The 20,684-nt window shown below is 45.5% G+C and overlaps 1 protein-coding gene across 1 annotated transcript in view; it reads left to right on the plus strand.

Annotated features, from left to right (window-relative positions):
- ASIC2 (acid sensing ion channel subunit 2) overlaps positions 1–20,684 on the plus strand; it is a gene marked incomplete at its 5' end in the record, with an annotated part of 830,294 nt that overhangs the window by 217,032 nt on the left and 592,578 nt on the right. The gene's annotated exons all lie outside the window — the stretch shown is intronic.

Here is a 20,684-nt window from a genome sequence, read left to right on the forward strand (position 1 = left end):
CTTGGCAGGAAAGTTTTTACTTGCTGCCTTATTATATTTCTATACTCTTGAATTTTTAACAATATCTATTACTTTATACAAAAAGGAAGAAAAGATGCTTCTATTGTGATAAATGAAGGAAGCGGGGTCCTAATTATGCCAGTTGCGGGGTTAGTCAGCGTCCAGGGAGACAGAGCAGAGTGAGGCTTCCAGTTTCTGTAACTGAAACCAGTTACAGATTCCTGACCGCAGCCTGGTGCCGATGTGCATCCTCCAACCTGGGGCATCAACATCTTTAATGCATCACCCCAGGTCTCCTAACTTCATTCCTGTTCATCTCCTCAGTTGCTAGGCAATATGTAATTAAATTTGGGAAAGCTTCCCCCACCCTGGATAGATTATCCTGAAAATTGGACTTTGCATCTGGCAGTCTTAGAAAGCAAAATTCTACTCCTCTCAGCCCCCCACCCTCTGACTTGCAATTGACTCACAATTTAATTAAAAAGATTCCAGGGACATCTGGTTCTCTTTTTCTAGGAGTCCATTTGCAGTTGGTTTTCTGGCATGGTTTTGTTTGCAAGCTATGGATTTATTTACAGAGGCAGAGGCTCATTTTCCTCTCTCACGTATAGCTTTGTGGTCTTGATTAATGCTGTTTTATGAGCTACCACTGTTCCTCTGCACCATAAGCTCTTAATGGTCTGTTTCTCCCTGAGCTCTGCCGAGTCAGTGAGTGACCAATGAGGCCACCAAGGTGCTGACCCCACCCAGAGTGTAGGATGCCTGTTCACTGCTAGGGAATCTAGAACATAGCCCCCTGATAGTCCCCAGCCCTGGTGCCCCTTACCATCAACAGAAGACTTTGGGGGGCCGTTTCCTTTACTAAGTAACAAAATAAATACAGAAAGGGCTCTTAGAGATATATGCATGGACCAGGAGAGTGGGGAGAACTGAGCCAGGAGGAGCTGGGAGGTGATCTCTGGTGAACCACTTGCCCTTTCTGGGCCTGTGTTCCATCTGCAAAAACGGTGGTGGGACTTAACCAGTATTTCCTAAACACTGGGCTCTCTCCTTTCCTTCATGAGCTGTTCTGTATCCGTTTGACTCCTATGCTCTCTTTATGTAGTATTTTTCTTTAAATTAACTCTATTTAGTTCCATAAAGGTGTGCATTTATAATGAGGACTTTAAATCACTGCATAAATGGTAAAATATTATCATTCGCTCCAAATAGAAGGTAACTGTAAAAAGAATATAATGAAAACAAAGCATTGTTGCTAGCTTGTAACTGGATACTATTTTCTGCCAAGCTTCTGTGCCCAACACTTGTTCTTTCTTTGTTAAAAAGGAAAATTAGCACATGTTTAGAGACTTGTAAGAGGCATATTAACACCACTTTGAGACTTTCTCCTTAATCAATGGCAGAAGGACTGAAAGAGAACTGAGAAGGAAATAAGCTCCTAATTATAGGATAATTTAAAAAGAACAGGGGCCTGGATAATCTAAAAAGTCCTTTCTGCTACTAGCAATCATGAGAGAATAGACCACAGCAGAGGGCAATTGCAGACTTCAGGAGTTGATGTGGTGATCATTTCCACCAGGCCTCTTCTCTGAGTTATGACAGCCTATGTCACCAGAGGGAAGGTGTGCACAGGGAGGGGATAGTGTTAAGGAAGATCTTTGATTAGTCACTAATTCATTCATTCACTCACTCATTCATTCATTCATTCATTCAGCCAGCCAGCTATGGAAGGGCTGGTAGGGTATTATGGGAAGAGCTGGCAACACCAAAGTAGATGTAAGTTCAAATATAGACCTGCCATTTACTAGCTAGTTTACCCTGAATGCATATGTGCACCTATTTCTCATCTATACGATTGGGATTAAAAAAGCCTATATATATTAGATGCTTTTGTGAGGATTAAGTGGAATTGTGCATTCTCTGGTCCTGAGCACTTAGTCTTGTGGGCAAGACTGAAATATAAAACTAAACCAGAATATAGTGTGCTGCAGATATTAAGAGAGGATGTTACATGGTGTTTGGAGCTCCCAGAGGATGGAGCAGCTGACTCTGCCACCAAAGAGGCTTCATTTTAGCGGACTTTGAAGGGAGGAGCACACAGAAATGAGATACTGGGCAGAAGGAAAGCTTGAGCGGTATGAAGAGGTGGGACAAGGGAGCTAAGCCCTGGGAGCTGGGGGCAGCTCAGTGCAGCTCAAGCATAGGGCTTACTGAAGTGGCTGCTGCTGAAGGAGAGACCTGAGAGATGGGGAGGGGCTGCTTGTGCAGAGTTAAACACCGCCTTGCTTGCGAGGAGACTGTCTCCCACCTGCCCCTGACGGTTTCTGTCATGGCTTGAGCCTGAGTCAAAAAGAATTGTCACTGAGGGCCCCTGTGTAGGGATATTTCTACACTGTAGCAAGAAAGCATTCCTGGTCACATCAGTACCGAAGTGAAAGCATAGATTACTTTGCTACAGAGCTAAGCAGTAGTGGGAGTATACTGAGACAATTGTGGAAAATTATTACTTTAATTCAATCAGCAGTGGCCCTCTCACCTTCCTCTCAGCCAGCAGAGAGGATGGGAAGAGAAGAGGCAGGCTGCTCAATGTTCATGAGCTGGTGTCTAGCATAAAAAAAAATCAATGCGTTTTATAAAGCGTTGGTAACAATTCTCCCTTCCTCTCCGCACTTCTGCTGCAAGTGAAATTCTTGGTTATTCCATGCATAAGCCTCAGCGAACCTCAATCTCCTCACATTTAGAATGGGAGCAGTAATGCATGGCCTGATTCTATTAAAGGGCTGCCATGAATCTTAGAATTAAGAAATGCATGTGAAACTACTTCAAAAGCTGAAAAGTGCCATTTGAATATGAAAAAGTATGCTATTGCTGTGATGTCACTGCACTAACAATTTTGAATCCCACGTTTTTCATTTAACATTGTACCTAAATATTTCCCACGTTATTGGGAACTCTTTATATTGGCTTTTTAATTACCCCCCCTCTATCCCATAAAGTGGGTAGACCCCAAATTACTTAAGCACTGCCTTACTATTGGACATTAAGATTGCTTTCTTTTTTAACATTATTCTTTTTTATTTTTAAGTTACAGTTGACATACAATATTATATTAGATTCAGATATACAACCTTGTGATTAGACATTATATAACTTACTAATTGATCATCCTAGTAAACCTAGCACCCAGCGGACACCATGTACAGGAGTGGGCAAAAGTAGGCTTACAGTTGTAATACAAATAAATGATACAATAATTAAAAAGTAATAATACAAGAATAAACTCTGTTTCACATACAAATGTAAACCTGCTTGGTGGGCACTTGGTATAGTTATTAGAATACTTTTGACTATATTCCCCATGACTATTCTGTAACTACCAATTTGTACTTCTAAATCCCTTCAACTTTTTCACCTGTTTCTTCAACCCTCCTCCCATCTGGCAACCATCAAAATGTTTTCTGTATCTATGAGTCTATTTCTGCACTGCTTGTTTGTTCATTTTGTTTTTTAGACCCCACACATAAGTGAAATCATCTGGCATTTGTCTCTGCCTGACTTAGTTCACTTACCATAATACTCTCTAGGTTCATCCATGTTGTTGCAGATAGCAAGATTTCATTCTTTTTTATGGCTGAATTATATTCCATTGTATATACGCACCATTTCTTCTTTATCCATTTATCTACTGATGGACACTTAGGTTGCTTCCATATCCTGGCTATTGTAAATAATGCTGCAATAAGCATATATGGATGCATATGTCTTTTCCATTTAGTGTTTTGGGTTTCTTTGGATAAATACCCAGAAGTGGAGGTGCTGGGTCCTGCTTTGTCTATTTTTATAGCCTTTGTATTAAAGTCTGTTTTGTCTAGTATAACTGTTGCTACCCCACCTGTTTTTTAGTTTCCATTTTCATAAAATATATTTTCTCATCCCTTTACTTTCAGTCTCTGTGTGTCTTTCAATCTGAAGTGAGTCGCTTGTAGACAGCATATGGAAGTAAGGGTCTTGTTTTGTTATCCATTCAGCCTCCATATGTCTTTTGATTGGAGCATTTAATCCATTTGCATTTAAAGTAATTGTTGATAGATATGTATATATTGCCATTTTATTATTTATATTTTTGATGTTTTTCCTTCCTTCTTAAAGAAGACCCTAGCATTTCTTGTAATACTGATTTGGTGATGATGAACTCCTTTAGCTTTTTCTTGTCTGGAAAGCTCTTTGTCCTTGGATTCTAAATGATAGCTTTGCTGGGTAGAGTAATCTTGGTTGTATGTTCTTGCTTTTCATCACTTCGAATATTTCTTGCTACTCCCTTTTGGCCTGCAAAGTTTCTGTTGAGATATTAGCTGACAGTCTTATGGGAGCTCCCTAGTAGTAACTAACTGCTTTTCTTTTGCTGCTTTTAAGCTTCTCTCTTTGTCTTTAACCTTTGGCATTTTAATTAGGAAGTGTCTTGGTGTGGGCCTCTTTGGGTTCATCTTGTTTGGAACTTTCTGCACTTCCTGGACTTGTATGTCTGTTTCCTTCACCAGGTTAGGGAAGTTTTTCATCATTATTTTTTCAAATAGGTTTTTAATTTCTTGTTCTTGCTCTTCTCCTTGTGTCACCCCCATGATGTGAATGCTGGTGTGCTTGAAGTTGGCCCTGAGTCTCCTTACATTAGTGTCTTTTTTTTTAATTATTTTTTTTCTTTTTGCTGTCCAATTGGGTGTCTTCTGCTTCCTTACCTCCAAATCACTGACTTGATCCTCTGCTTCATCTACTATACTATTGATTCCTTGTAATTTATTCTTCATTTCTGATAGGTTCTTTTTTATTGTTTCCATGCCCTTTTTTATGCTATTGAAGTTCTTACTAAGTTTCTTAAACATCCTTATAACCATTGTTTTGAATTTTGTATCTGGTAGTTTTTTTTTTTTTTTGCCTTCATTTCATTTAGTTCTTTTTATGGAGATTTCTCCAGTTCTTTCATTTGGGACGTGTTTCTTTTCTTCTCATTTTGGCTGCTTCCCTGTATTTGTTTCTGTGTATTAGGTAGATATGCTATGTCTCTCAGTCTTGGTACAGTGGTTTTATGTTGTAGGTGTCCCATAGGACCCAGTGACACAGCCTCCCTACACACCTGAGTTGGGCTTTGGTGCCTGCCAAGTCCTCCCAGCAACCAGAAGGAAGAAAGAAGCAGCAGCCTCACTTGGCCCTGGAGACAGCACACATCTTTCTGAACATCAGCAACTACAAGCTAACACTCACCATGTGCAGAGATGGACAGCCCCATAAGGAAGGCTCATCTCAGGCAGATGACAAATGGGAACTGGCCATTTGTGTGACAGAGGTCTCCAGATCTCAGCCCCAGCTGACTCAGCTGTGCCTACACATCATTATGCACATGCCCCAAACATGCACATTGGCACATATGTAAATATGCTCACCAAAGAAGCACATCGCACACTGTGCTCATGTGTGTGCACATACACAATATACACATACATTGATGCATACAGAATACACACTCACACCGGTAAATGCCACATTGTGCACCTTGAGGGACTGCACATGCGACCCATACACATACATATGTCTGCACAACACATATTTATAAGTAGACACACTGCCCACCAAATAGATATACACACATGCCCTGAGTACAAAAACACAGCCTCACTCCTCAGTTTTCCAGACTCGGCTGGAGTGCGTGCTAGGCCATTAACCACAAACCAAACGTGCCTCCTCCCCACCTCATTTCCCGAACAATAGACTTGTACTGGGACAGATGATCTACAAACTAGCAGATGTATCCCACCAGAATTGACCTCTGAGTTTATTCCTAGTCAGAGTGGCTATCAGATCAGGGACCTTAGACTATTAACATCGATGTGCAAATACTTCAACTTTCTTAGAGGTAAATTCATGGAATCAAAGTGGGAGATCTGCAGAGGCAGTTTAGAGATGAGGGAACTGAGGTCTAGAGAATTTAAAACCTCAAGGTCAAACATCTGCTTGATGGGAGAGCCAGGATCAGAATTCTGGTCTCTTGCCTCCCAGTCTGGCCATCTTCCATACGTGTCCACTCACGTATCAAATTCAGCAAGCATTTTGTGAACATCTAGTCTGGACCAAACTTGGTGTAAGACCTCAGGATATAAATGTGGATTAAGTTTTGCCCTTGGAGAGCTTAGACAGGAAGTCCTTGTTATCCTCTCATCTTCACCCTCCTGCTGCTATTAATCCATTTGGACCTTCAGCTGGCCTCAAAAGAAACTCCAGAAGGCCACTGCTGTCACTTATGGACTACCCTTGACTTATAGGATCCTGGTGACGGTTAGGGATCATCCTTCGGGATCATCTCTTAGAGATCATCCAGGCCACACTCCATTCGCAGGTGAGCCTCCTTGGCTATTTTGTCTTCAAGCCAAACAAAAGCGAAGACATGCATGGATGCCTGACGTATGGAGTGGTGCTCACTCCATGTTAGTTCCCTGCCCCAGGCCAAGTGAGCCATCTCCCCCAGGGATTCCCTCCCCATAGCTGGGAGCCTCTCCTGCAAGGAGTCACAGAGAAGTCCTCCACCACCATCCCATCCTCGTCCTGGCCTCCTCAGGATGTGTCCTCCTCGCAATGTGTCTAACAAAATCCCAGCCCTGCCCTGGGATGTAATCAGATCCCTGCTTGATTGTTACCTGGCAACTGAGGTGTCCACGGCCTTTGTGTGTAGCAGAAGTGTTTTAAGCTGAGGGTCATGGGACCTTTAAAATTGCACACAACTTATTTGTCTAGGTGAGAATGTGCATTTTTATAAGGAAAGACTCATAGTTTTTATTAAATGACAAACTTGTCTATGGTGGGAGAAAAGGGTTTAACCCTCTATCAGGGGTGGCCATAGGACAGGGCTGTCTGCAGTGCTCGTGTAGGTGCCATATTCTGGGGTGAAAAAAGGCCCCACAGAGTGGCATCATGCGATGGTGGCCTGCTCCTTAGACCTCCCAGCTCCTGAGCCTTGCCGAGCTCTCCGAATCTCACCTCAGACCATGGTCAAGACAATTGACTTTGTACAGTGAGCCCCTTGGTGTCCACTGAAGAGCTATGTGAGTTTGGGGAAACTGTTTCCCCTCTTTGGAGGAAAAGTGTCCCCATCAGAAGCAGCAGGTGTAGGGAAAGGAACATGGCTTTGCAGTGAGATAGCCCTCAGCTCAAATGCTCACACCCAGTCTTCCTTGGCAAGCCGCCTAACCTTCTGTAGTTCAGTTCCCGGGCTGTAAAACCAAACTTACTAAGAGTATGTCAAACGTACATGTGGATTGCGTGTAAAACCCAGCATGGTGCCTTCAGATGGTTGGTGCTCAGACACCAGCCCCCTTTTGCCATCCCTTCCCCAAAGAGAGGACCTGTATTCAGTGGCTAATAGCCTCTGGTCCCCAACAGGAAGGGGGCATAGGTCAGGTTATCCTGAGGCCAGGGGAGAAGGTTAAGCTAATGTATGCCTGTCCTTTTCTGACAGCGTAGATCTCTTCCTTCCCCACTCCAGCCGACACATGACCACAATCCACAGTGATCAATGATGATGATACCAAGGAAACTTCCTGTGCCACTGGTTTCTACGGCTGCGTGTCTCTAGAAGATTGGAGAAGCAGTGAACTGTTTTGGCAAAGGGCCTCATTACTCCTGGAATGAAGACAAATGCTCCCCGATTTCCTTATTAAAGAACAGCCATCCATACACCATGACAGAGTGAAGGCAGGCTCCTCTCTGTTTGTACAGCTGGCTGGCTGTCTAGCATCTTTTCTCAGATATTCAGAGGAGCTGGGTTGATATGGTCCAAGCGATGCAGGGCGGGCCTGAGTCACTGAGTGCAGGCTGGGGGCACCGGGAGCTGTATGTCACGGACTTGGCATGCACCCAGTGCAAGGGTGGCTGGTTGCTGGGATCGTCTTTCTCATCTGACGGCTAGAGGTGGACACTCTAGCTTCGGGGTCATGGACACAGCAGCAGGACTTGTCATGTTTGGGTAGTTCTTTTTGATTTCCCGCAGTTACTCTGGGAGCTGAGCAGATCTGATGGTACCTATTTGGGAGAGAAGCAAACTGAGGTTCTTCAGTGATTGAGCATCGTTTAGAAGAGTGGTTCTCAACTGTGGGTGACTCCCCTCCCCCCAGAGGACATATATTAGTGTCTCAGCGAGGGGCACTACTGGCATCTTGCGGGTAGAGGCCATGGGTGCTGCTAAACATCCCACAAGGCATAGGACAGTTGCCACGACAGAGAAGCGTCCAGTCCAAAAAGTCAGTAGTGCTGAGGTTGAGACCCTGATTTAGGCCTTTAAGCTTAGTCTTCGCCTGAGTCTTCTAGAGTAAGCAGCAGCAAGGATCGGTGAGAAAAACCTTTCTTCTTTTGTGGCTCTTTCTGCTTCTGAAAACGGGACTGACTTTGACAAGGGGTCTTCCTTCTCTTTCACGCTGGATGCCCCCTGCCCCTGCCCGTCAGCGAAGTTCATGCCCCCTCGGCCTCTCCCCCCAGCACCGCGTCTGCGCCACTGTCCCTCCCATGTCAGCCTGCCCTCTTCTGCAGCAACAGGGCTAAAGGAAGTTCTCCTTCCCCGAGGGCCCTCCCCTTTGAGGACGCCTGCTTCTCAGAGAGCCTTCTCCTTGGGAACTGGGGGTCCACTGTGATTGCTCGTCTCTTTCCACAGGAGGTGGTTCCTCCCATGCTCCTCAATTATTCAAACTGAAAGAGAATTTTCAAATTATTTTGCTCCCCATACCCCTTTTGAGATCTCTGCCTCTTAGAGATGAGGAAAGCGAATTCCAAGGCTACAAAACTAGAACCACGGCTCTCAGCTCCTCCACCAGGGGTCTTTTCATGGCATCCCCTGCGCGCACGGTTCTCCAGACCCCTGGTGCTGGGTGTAGTTTTCCCAACCCTGCCCATGGAGAGTGGGCTGGGACTGCCAGGTGCAAGTCATGTTTCTGGGATTGGGTTTCTGCGCTCAGGTAATGGCATTGTGATGCTGCATGATGTACCGAGTGCCCGAAAATAATGTGATCGAATGACCCGAACAGGAAACTCAGACGCGTCTGACAAGGGCAGCTCTGGACGCCTGGGGCTCAGTGCAGAGCGTCTACAGCTTTTCATAGGTTCTATTCTGTCATAAGAACGAGCAACAATTTTACCGACAGAAAATATGACTCTCTTATATGTGTGCTGTCCAATCGCAACCCGAAGGAAACAGGCCCTCAAACAGCCCCCATAAAAACCAAACCCCAACAACAGTCCATCAAGCTAAGCAGATCAACTGTTTTCAAGCTCTTCCCTTAATATCTCTTCGCCATTGTTTGCTCCCTTTGTCATCCGCTGGCTCGCGCTAGCAGACGAGTGGTAATTGCCGCCAGAGGCTTAAGGAAATTTATGCGAGGACTAAACACGGAGAGAAATGGGTCCATTTACTGTCTTTCTGCATGTTGGGGAAATTAGAGGAAATGGGGGACAGAGCAACAGATTGTTTTGTCCTGGTCATAGCATTTCAATCTTTATTTTATTGTATTTTTGACGGATGCACGGGAGTTCTCATGAACATGCAGTTTAATGGGATGAATGGCTATAACATGGGTTAGTTTGTCTACATTCATTGCTTCCATGCTCCCTGCCACTCACTACTTCCTGACCTCAAAACTGGATCTAGAACCCTAGGGTGCCCTAATGCCAGCTTACCTGGAGCACCTGAGGGGAACAATAATGGAGGAAAGCTGGGCACAGTGAGACCACACACTGCAATCAGGCAAGGACATCTTTTGAGATGTGCTTCTTGCAAGAAGCAGCATACTTTTCACATAGCAGAATGCAAAACATACCTTGTGTCCCCGCTGCCTCTGACTTTGTAATTGCTCAGAGCTGCAATAGCACCCACTGATTTCTCTGCCTCCAGCCTCTCCTCAATCCAATCCATGCTGCAGCGAAAGTGACCTTCCCAAGATGCAAATCAGATCAGCTCCCTCCTTGGAATAAAGTCTTTCTTGGCTCCCATTGCCTTGGAGAGAGAATCCAACTCTTTCATGGTATGGAAAGGTTTTCTTTGCTCAAGTCCTGCTTACTTCTCCAGGCTCAGAGATTGCTGTTCCTCAGTTTCTGATAGAGTCTTGCAGGATGTTTGACGTTTCCCTCTCTTCACTTGGTTGACTCTGAATAACCCTTCATACTCAGCTGAGATCACCTCCCTGGGGAAGCCTCCCAGGACTCCCATCCATCCTTGAATCTAGAAGGCAAATAGCATGTTCTTTAAAATATATTTTTTCAATTACAGGTTACATTCAATATTATTTTGTATTAGTTTCAAGTCTACAGCATAGTGGTTAGATAGCAATACACTTTATAAAGTGGTCCCCTGATATTTTGAGTACCTACCTGGCTCCATACAATATCATTGACTATATTTCCTACACTGTACATCCCCATGACTATTTTGTGGCTATCAATTTGTACTTCTTAATCCCTTCTCCTTTTTCACCCACTCCTCCAACATGCCTCCCCAATAGCATGGTTTTTAAGCGAACAGACTTTGGTATCAGACAGACCTAGACTAAGATCCTGGTTTGGTTCTTTACTGACCATGTGACCTGAGCAAATTATATGGCATTTCTGATTCCTCAGTTTCCTCAGCTGCAAAATGGAAACCGTAGTGGTGTGTGTGCCTCTTTGGGCATGTGAGGGTCAGTTGAGAGCATGCAGTAGAGCACTAGCTCCCAGGCGGTGTCCACTCAGGTGGACTGCAGGTCATGCTCAGGTGCTCCCCTCTGCTTCCAGATCCTCGTTCTCCACATGGAGCCCGCTGCCAGGCAGAGACCCAGGCCAGGGTCAGGCCCGCAGTCAGCACTGGGCCTGAATTTGTAAATGAGTATATTGATGAACAGGTACATTTATTCACTGGTATAGAACAGTGAGGGATCCAGGTCGTACTTCTCACTTTAACACTAGTTATGAAAATTAGGCCAATTTTCAGTAACACGAATGCAGAAACCGCCCAGGAATCAATGAGTGGGCAGGATCTGCCTCTTCTGAAATGTGCTACTTGAGCAAATGAGTTAGCACCTCCTGAAGCCTCAGTTTCCTTAGCTGCAAATCAGAACAATGCCTACCTGTCATGAGGAAGGCATACTGTGCAGAAAATGTGCTTAACAAATATACCCCCCCCCCTTCCCGTGTATTCCTGCTTTGCCTGGCGAAGCCCCCCGAGCTGTGCCGACGATGCCATGGGCCTGGACTGGAGCCTGTCTGCCTGCCCAGAGCCTCTCCCTCCCTCACCCGCACCACCCAGCTGCTGCCGGAATGCTTTGGGGAGAGCAAATTGGGAATTACAGTGCACCTGAAATGCTGACGCTGGTGTTTCTGCTCCTTTATAAAAGCATGAGGCAGTCGGCTCTGCAGTGTTGTATAAATATCCAGATTAAAAGATTAGTGAGAGGTTCCTGAGAGCCTTAGATCTTCTAACGCATGGCCCACTTTGAGTCAGGGAGGGGACAGTAACTCCATGCCCCTCCTCTGTAGCTTTCAGGTTATAACACCCCCCTTCACAGGGAACAGGAGCTGATGTTACCACCTCTGCCAGGTAGTGGTTCACTGAAAGGACAGCAGAAGAAGAGGGGTGCACGACCTAGGGGCTGAGGGTATAAGAAGAAAAATCGGGGAGACCCTCACCCCTCTGCCGTGTGATCCACTGGTTTGCCCCTCAGTTGGCACTTTTATTATTGTCGAGGATAGGATGTCAACGCTGCTGCGTCTGGGGGCTTGTTTTGCATCTAGAAGTAACCCAGTCTGGTTCTCCTTAGAAGGGGTTCTCACCCATTCAGCTCATCTGATCCTAAATCTAGTGGGTTTTCTGGCAAAAGCAGCAGTGACTTTGCTTCGCTTTAGCACTGTCCCTCTGCAGTGTTGACCACCCTCCTCCTGGAAGGGCAGGGTGCATACTGGAAGAAGCTCAGGCTGCTCAGTCCACTGGCAGTGAGGCCCTGGGAAGTCCAGTCACCTCCTCCTCTGTCCAGCAGGGACATATGCATACCTCATCAGGCTCCTGGAGGGAGCCCCTGTCCCCATATACACACATTTACATCTCCTGCCCGGACCACTTCCCTCTCTCTCTACCCTCCCCGCTCCCCTTTGCCCAACAAATGCTGTCTACTCTTCCTTCCTTCTCAAAGCTTCCCAGACACCCCTCCACTGGGCTCCCATCCCTCACCCTTTCCTGTATGCTTGCCTTCTGGGCCAGCGACAGTCTCATCCTCCTATCTGCCCCCAGCACACAGGAACTCTTAAGGAAGGCTGGCTGATGAATTAACATGTGGGAGAACAGGCTGTGTCAAGTGTACCATTGCAACTGAGGGCACAGTAGTGCCCTAGGTGCTGTCCAGAGTAGAGAGGAAGGGCAGATATACCAGGGAGCAAGCCCAGTCTCAGTTCTGCTGCTTATGTCTTCCCGGCTGCAGGCAGAAAGAGGCCGGAGATTGGGAACCGAGGACCACAGGTCAGAAATGGAGTGTCAGGCAGAGGATGGGGAAGTGTTGACGATATGGGCTCTTCACAGGCCCGTTGACTCAGGACTTACTCTTACTAGATGGTAACCGTGCTGCACAGAGCTGGATGCAGAGCTGGGCTACATGGAAATGCCAAGGCTACTCTCCCCATTTGATAGATGGGAAAACTGAGCTCTGGGAGAGCAGGTGGGTTGTCCCAGAACCCATGAGAATGGTGGAGACTGAAGCTAATAGAAACTTTCTCCTCTGATGTTCCTCTCTCTGACCAGCCAGGTGCCTCCCAGTGGTCACTGTTTCCAGGGGAGAGTGTGATGAGGTCCCTGGAGCTGACTCCAAATCCTCTAGGTGCCTGGGTTTAGATGTGCCTGGTGGAATTGGGGACTCTTCCCAGCAGCCCCTGGGAAGGCTCTCCTGGGGGAAACCAGAACTCTCTGAGGGCCTGGGGAGCATTTATGAGCTGGAGGGAGCCAAGGTGTAATTGTCTGGAGTGGGAGGAAATGACATGGGTAGGTTTGAAAAATTGTACTTTCCTGGTCATCTGCCTCTGCCTTGGGGAGGGTCAGATCCCTGGAAAGAAACTGTGAATCCTAAAAGCTGCCATGAGGAATCCCAGCTGCTCACAGGTGCAGGCAGGGAAAGAAACAGTGTTGTCGTGGGTGGGTGGGGGCGCATGTGTGTTTAACAGCAAACATCCCACTTTGAAAGGAGTCAGATTGGAAATGTCTGTTAAGATGACTGAAAAACATTCATAACAGTGGGATGGCATCACACACGTCTTTAATTTACCTGCCGAATTTAGAACTAACTCATTCATTGTCACCAGTCCCACTCTGTACACAAGGTTCAACAGAACAAGGCTGATGGCCAAGGCCTTCAGAGCTGTTAGTGAGGCCACCGCCACAGGGATGCACCCTAGGGAAGGGGAGAGAGCTCAGGTCAACCCCCAGCAGGACTGGGCAGGTGAAGCAAGTGGGTGTGGGACGTGGGTAGAGACCTGGGTGTTCTAGCCAAGCCCGGGCACTGGCGCCTCGTTTCCTGCCAGCATCTGCTGCGTTCCCTCTCTTGATCCCTCCAGCTCGTCTGGCCCAGGAGGAGGGTCCCAAAGCCAGAGCTCATCTGAAAGCCTGTGCTTACTGGAGACAATTCGCTGCTCCTTCAACTTCTCACTTATGTCATTTTGTTTATGCCCAGTGTTCCTGCTTGTCATCTCTGGCTACTGGAATATTAGACATTTTGTCTGCAACTTGGAAAAGAATAGGGATGGTCTTTGTATGAATTCTCCAGAGTCCCCTCAATTCAAAAGTCATGAAAGGAAGAAAAAGTCGGTTTTAACTCAACAGCTAAATACTGATAGGAGGTTTGGCAAGGCTGGGGTAGTGGAGCTCTGAGATAGCATGGCCTCCTCCTTATAGTCTCTTATTCAGGTGTTTCAGAGTTTCCAAATCCTTGTCACAATATTTGACAAGAAATTCACTTACTTTTATACATTGGAAATATGAGGGCATTTTAATCATAGGTTTACACCTCATGAGAAACATGAAAGTGGGGAGGGGGAGATCTACATGTAGGGGGCTCCTGTGTAGCTGACATTTAAAATACAGTTATTCCCTCATCCAAGCAGGTCTGTGAGGCTGCATTATCACCATACTCAGCTCAGAAAACTGAGACTTAGGTGAAATGGGCAGCCCACAGTCAAACAACTGATCAATAACAGAGCCACCGTCTGCCCCCTAAATGTATGCTTTTCCCTTCACCGTGCTAGCTCGTTCGTTCAGGGTTCCTCTTTCCCTCACCCAGGGCGTATCTCAAAGTTCAGTGCTGCATGGCTAGGTGCATCCTTCACTCAATACTGTAAAAGCTTTTGGGCCATGTCAGGGGCATAGCAAAATGATGGAGAGTGAAATCTGTTTTCTCTTTGGCGTAAATGATAAATTTGGAGATAAGTTTCCATGAAAGGGAAAAAGATCCCACTATAGGCTAAGATGAAAACTGAATAACAATTAATATAACCAGCTTATTGATTAAAAAACAGAATTAGGTATCAATAGCAAGCTACTTACTTGACTTCTGCAGCACTTTATCAAATTTTGGAGAATTTCTTCACTCTGGCTTTGTTTCTAAAACCCCAGGTGTTTATCCTACAACTCAGCACTTTACCTCCTGAACTTAGTTTTCCCCATAATCTGTTCACATTTTTAAAGTGATTAAATGTTTGCGCTTTGGAGCCAAGTTGAATCATGGCTTCACCGCATGCTGACTGGATGAGTTTAGCCAAGTTACTTAACATCAGCATGCCTCAGTTTCCCCAGCATGCCTCAGTTTCCTCCTCTGTAAAATGGGGATACTAAAAAATGGGAATTCTGTGATTGCTAGAAGAATAAAATGATTTGTATAAATCAATTATGAAACTATGTAGCACATAATAAGTACTATTATTATCTGGTATTTTACAATCACTGATAGAGTTAAACAATGGGACAGAACTTCATATTTGGCAATTGGATAGCTCCTTAAATTGGGCGAGGGAATGTGTTTCTTCCTTTTATGATGCAAAGAAATGAGGGTCACTACCATCTCTGTGAAATGAAGGTTTGACGGCTGATTACCCTCCATCATCTTCACATACTTATGCCCATCTACTATCTCCATTATGGCAGAAGCACCTTTGCCACACCAAAAATGTTGGGGCAGAGAATCTGGAGGTCATGGTTCTTGTTTACTTGGATGCCTATTAACAGCCAGTCTCACCTTAGAGCTCATAATTAGGCCCACGTCAGTCAGCCGTCATTGCTGCAGCCTGTGTGGTCCTGAAGGTGACTGATGGCTACAATCCCCACTGGTCTGCAAGAATCTGAGATTCATAAGGAATCCTGAAATTTGTCTTTGTCTGGTAATATTTATGTTCAAGTGCTGCAGGAATCTTGCAAAATGTTTTAAATTCAAATTTCATTTTCATACATATTTAATTAGTAAAGTTTATTTAAAAGAACAGCAGCAAATTAAACATGCCGTATACCAAATTTTAACCACAAATATATCAACTTGTGCTACCAGATCATTTTTGTGCTGTTCTGAGAGCTCTTCTCTCAATAGAGTCATACATCCATAGCAGAGCTTATTGAAAATGAGACATTGGTTATGAAGGCTGCATCTTTGCACTGATTTTTTTTTAAAAAAAAAAGATTAATTCATGCCTGAGCATCTCCATCTGTGGAATTATAGTTCCATGGCACAGAAACATGGCCTCCTGTTCAATTAAGAGCTAGGCGGGGAGAAGGTACTTGCCTGCCCCCATGGCCTGATGATCGGATGTGCAATTATAACTGGATGTATAACTCTTCAGATTCATGGTAATGTCACACATCACAATAGCGCCGGCACTTATTGTAAGCTTTGCTTCCCTTTGTCTGACTTTGAATGTCTGATAAGAGGCACCACTCACTGTTCCAGTCCCTAAGAGATTTGACTTCCAAGCTCCATTTCCCAACTACTCCCTTTTCAAGCCCCTGCGTCAGTTTAATTGAAGAATTATCCGGAGATTGCCAGATGAGCTATTGGAGGCTGGTATCACTTGCTCCTACTTCTCTGCATGGATCAGGGTTTTCTCGGTGCTGTGCCAAGTCAAAGAAAACAGAGGAATCAATGACATTCTCAGTGTTCTGGTAGCCTCGAGTTCAAAGACTTTATTAGGTTTATCAAAACAATCTCATAGTCTTCAGTGATTCATATTATAAATAAAAATAAATGGTTTACATTTGGACCTGTGAAAAAGCTTACGTTGGCAGGGGAACGAGGGCCCCTTTGATTTTCTCTGTCCAACACCTTTTGGATTCGTTGCCTCCAAAGCGGCCGGATCCCGAGTTGGAAAGCTCAGCCCTGACTGCGTCAGATGTCCTCCTTTCATCAAACGGACATTGGTCTCCCTGGAATTCCACTCACTTCTTCTGATTCTCCCCCCTGAGCCTGCCTGAGCAGGTCCAGTTTGTCTTTCACAAGGCAGCCCATCACGTGTCTGTGTGCAGTGATGGCCTTCTCATGGCCTTCCTCCCAGCCTCAACACCCCAGAGCTCCCCGCTCTCACTCCCAGGGTCTCTGCATACCTGGCCAGGGCTCCAGCTCATCAACAGCCCTCTGACAGTGTTGAGGTCTGGGTCCGAAGTCGCCCTATGTGTGATCGGGGCCGAATGAGACAGTCGCCTCACCCTTCCTAATACTCTGCTTCTCCACTCTCAAGGTTGTATTGGCTTTTTCCCTCCGGTTCCATCATACTGTGGCCTCTCTGCCTTACAGTCAACTGAGTTTGCCGAACTGCCTCTGGTGCAGATGCTGACACATCTTTCTCTCCACCTTCTGTACTATGGCGGTTTTGTGCCTAAACCTTAGCACAGGGCATTGCAGGATGCTCTCAGTTATTTCCCACGATGACAACAGAACATCAGTAATGACCACTCAGAAAGACCCATGCCTTCCTCCCTCTGGGACGTCTCCCCGGGAAAGGTGGTCAGTGTTCCTCACAGTGCCTGGGGACAGCATGTTCCCAATGCCTGTTTTTCACTGTGTAAAGTGACGTTTTCTTTGATTGGTTTCAAAATGGACTCTTTTAGAATCAAACAGGGCCCAGTGGTTCAAATTGGGGATTGGGGACAGGCACTCATTGTAACACGGCAGCCTTGGCACGCCTGTGTCAGCCTGCTTTTCCTAATGGCCTCCAGCACTCTAGGCTTACAGGCTGGCTTTGAGACTTTAATTGAAAAAAATATTAAAAGCTGCATTTAAGTAGTCTCAGCCTCCCACTAGCCTTTTCACGTCCTCACAGCTTTGCACCAAAACAACCCAGAATTCTGAACACCAGGACCTCTGGAGCCTGTGTTCATACCTCCCCTCTCTGGAGAATTTTTCCTGTCACATTTGCCTTTGTATTTCTAGTTGTCTACCCCTTGCCCATGAAAAGGACCGTGTCTTACCTGTTCACTCCTTTTTAGGTATCATCTCTATCCAAATGGCTTCTGGGTCCCTGAAAATTAAGGGGTCTTCCAGTTGCTTTAAACCCTGGCTTGTGGTTTGTGGACTCTTCACAGCTGTGTAGCGGTCCATCAGAATGGCCATCCCTTCTACGAAGATGCTCCAGTCATCTTAATGTGCCCTCAGGAGAAAGCATTCTTTCCTTTCAACCAGATCATCTTGGCTCTGTGTGTGTGTATATACATATGTGTGCTGAAGTACCTTACGCAATGACCTACCTAGATTTGTGGCATCTGAGTGGCTCTAGAGTGCTGAAAGAAGCAGGGGCTGGAATGAACTACTGCTTCTGCGGGGTGGCATCTGTCACTAGCTGGCAAGGTAATGACAGGAACAGTAAGCAAACCAAGAATGTGGCAGCCCTGTATCCCTCCTTTCTAGTCTCCCCCTCGCGTCACCTATTTGTAGAGCCTAACAACAAACCAGCTAGAATAACTAAGTGTCCTGGTTTACCCACACCTAAGAGGTTTTAGTGCTCAAATGCGGACAGTGGGCAGACTTGGACAATTGGTCTCCCTAGAGCGAGCAAGCAGACAAACGCAGTTTGCAGAGTCCCAGCCCCAGAACTAAATAGCAGAGTATAGAAGGGTGGATTTGGGGCTGGGAGACAGTAAGTAAATGACTGACACATAGGTGATCAGTTAGTGTTGCTTGCATGAATTAACACATTGTCTGGATGGTTTGGAGAATTCTTGGAACTGTGGAAAGCTGGGTATTGGGAATGAGATGACCAGTTTATAGTCGAAGGCCTTAAGCTAGCCTTCACCCAATGTTTCTGGGTACCCAGCTATTCCACTAGTCTCTTAAGCATCTTTTTCTATCTGTGTTCCATCTATTATCTTGATTGCCTTCCAGAGCATTCTCCTAGGCTCTTCCGAAGTTAGACACTCTTTGTTGCTCCCCGGAGTCTAAAGAATAACTAGCACCTGAATCTCAGAGGCACGTACTAGGGCCAATAATGCAGTGTGTAGTTAGTTACATAGCTCTTTCCAAGAATAACCCTTCAAGGAATTTATACAGAATTAAATGTCTTGTTCTTTAAAGTGTGATGCTTGGACTGGCAACGCTGGCATCACTGGAGAGGTTGTTAGAAATGCAGACTCTTGGGCCCCTCCTCAGTCTTAAGGAATCAGACTCAGCAGAGACCCCCAGGTGCTTTGTTTGCACATTACAATCTGAGAAGCATCTGTCTAGAGTGGAGGCTTTCCACCCTCGCTGCTCTTTGGGAGCTTAAAGACATTCTTGTACTTGGGCGAGAACCTCAGAGATATCAGTTGGTTGGGGTGGGGCAGGCAATGGTATTTTTAACGCCCTCCAGGTGATTTTAATGGGCAGCCAGTAAGGCAGCCCATGGATCCAGAGCTGCATGAGAGCAGAAGCTGCCTTACCATAAGCCATCCAATTATCTCACTTTTGCTGCGCACAGAGGCACGCAAGTGAGAGAACCAAGGCCCAATTAGCCTAGTTCTACAGCGATTTCTGAGGTCTACAACTGAGGCCAACAACTGAGGCCACCGCTGAGGTTTCCTGAGTCCTGATTCAACTCTTGTTGTATAAGTGCCACTGAATTTCTATTGATGTTTGTAGTTATTTATATGAGGAGATACTTCAAGGATGTGTCATCAGCTAGCTACTTGATCAGGTCTTAAGGATTTTACTGAATAACTGAGAGAAATATCTAGGGGTGAAGAACATGATCTGGCTGAGTCACAAATGCAGAAAACTCAGTGAGGGATTCATTCAAGCAGGGCCAAGACCTTGTTCAAGGGCCTCTTTGAACACAGGAGGGACTTCAGTGACTACCCAAGTCTTTTTGTCTCTTAGAGAGCCCAGCAGTTCAAGGTTGTCCCTTCTACTTCCTGTTATTTCAATCCAACTCTGTTTAATTCAGTCATCATTTATTAAGCATCTATGTGCAAATGCCTATGAAGGCATGGAGATAAAAACACAGGAGTGCTTGCTTTAAATCTTTATTAGAGTCAGGTAGTGGCAGAAGTGAAAGATGGATGTGTATCCTAAACTCCATTAGAAAAGACTGGATAAATCAGTGTGAGCGTAGAGGGAAGTATGTCACATGCAAGTACACGCAGATGGGTCACCAAATGTTTTGGGTGGTGACTCGAGAATGGTTTTGGAGAAGAGGTTGAGTTCGCATGTGAACAGATGGTAGGAAGAATAGTTCTGAAAGAAGGAACAGCATAAACAAAGGCCTGGGTGTAGAAGTGCTTGGGCGAAATGATGTTGGTGAGAAATAGAAGATGAGACTAGATGGGTAGATTGGATGCCATGCTATGGAGCAGTGAGCATGCCCGGGCCAGATTAGAGTGTAGTTAGCGAGATAGGGTGAGCCACCAAAGAGTTCTGAATGGATTTAAACCCTGCAGAGGGTGACTTAAGTAAGGTACATAGGGCAAGGTTGGAGGCAGGCAAGAGACCACTATGCCAGCACCCAGATAAGAGTAAGGTGACACTGAAGTGGCATTTTGGGGACAGAAAGGAAGGCATAATTTGAAACTCATTGAATCTAGGCCTTAATTAGTACATTTAGGAGAACATTTATGGGGTAAGTAGACATTGTGTTTACATTAGTTAATTGAAAGTACATTTCCCTGGAGCTAAATTACAGTGAACACTATTAAATCACAATTAAGGTCTATCTGGATATCTGCACCATTATGGATTTTGTGGGTGTTGAAACTGGCTCACTGTATTGCTAGATAGCAGTATTTTTCAAATTTTCCATTATTTGCAAAATCAACTGCAAAGAGAAGCTTGGGGCTGGCCTGAGGCCACTGACTGAGCAAGCCCCCAAATCCTTAGCCCCTCGAGACTGCCCAGCTACTAATAAGTCATGAGGGGATTTCAGGGTCTAGGACAGCCAGCTCTTGCCACCACTTTTGGATTTGACAGCCCCAAAGAGAACTTCTTATCCAGAGGAAGGTTTACATTGCACACCACAGAAGGACCCAGAGGGCCTGGAAAGTCCACACTAAGCTGAAGCCCATTGAACTCCCAGCTCAGCAAACTGGTATAGAGAATGAACTAGAACTGTAGGAACTCAGATATAAGTTTCTATCTCTTTATTTAACGTTAATTTTGTCTTAACCGTTGAGTAACCAGTGTATTAAATCCTGTGGGGTACAA

This window comes from Miniopterus schreibersii (assembly GCF_964146895.1).
Source record: "Miniopterus schreibersii genome assembly, chromosome: 16".
NCBI lineage: Eukaryota > Metazoa > Chordata > Mammalia > Chiroptera > Miniopteridae > Miniopterus > Miniopterus schreibersii.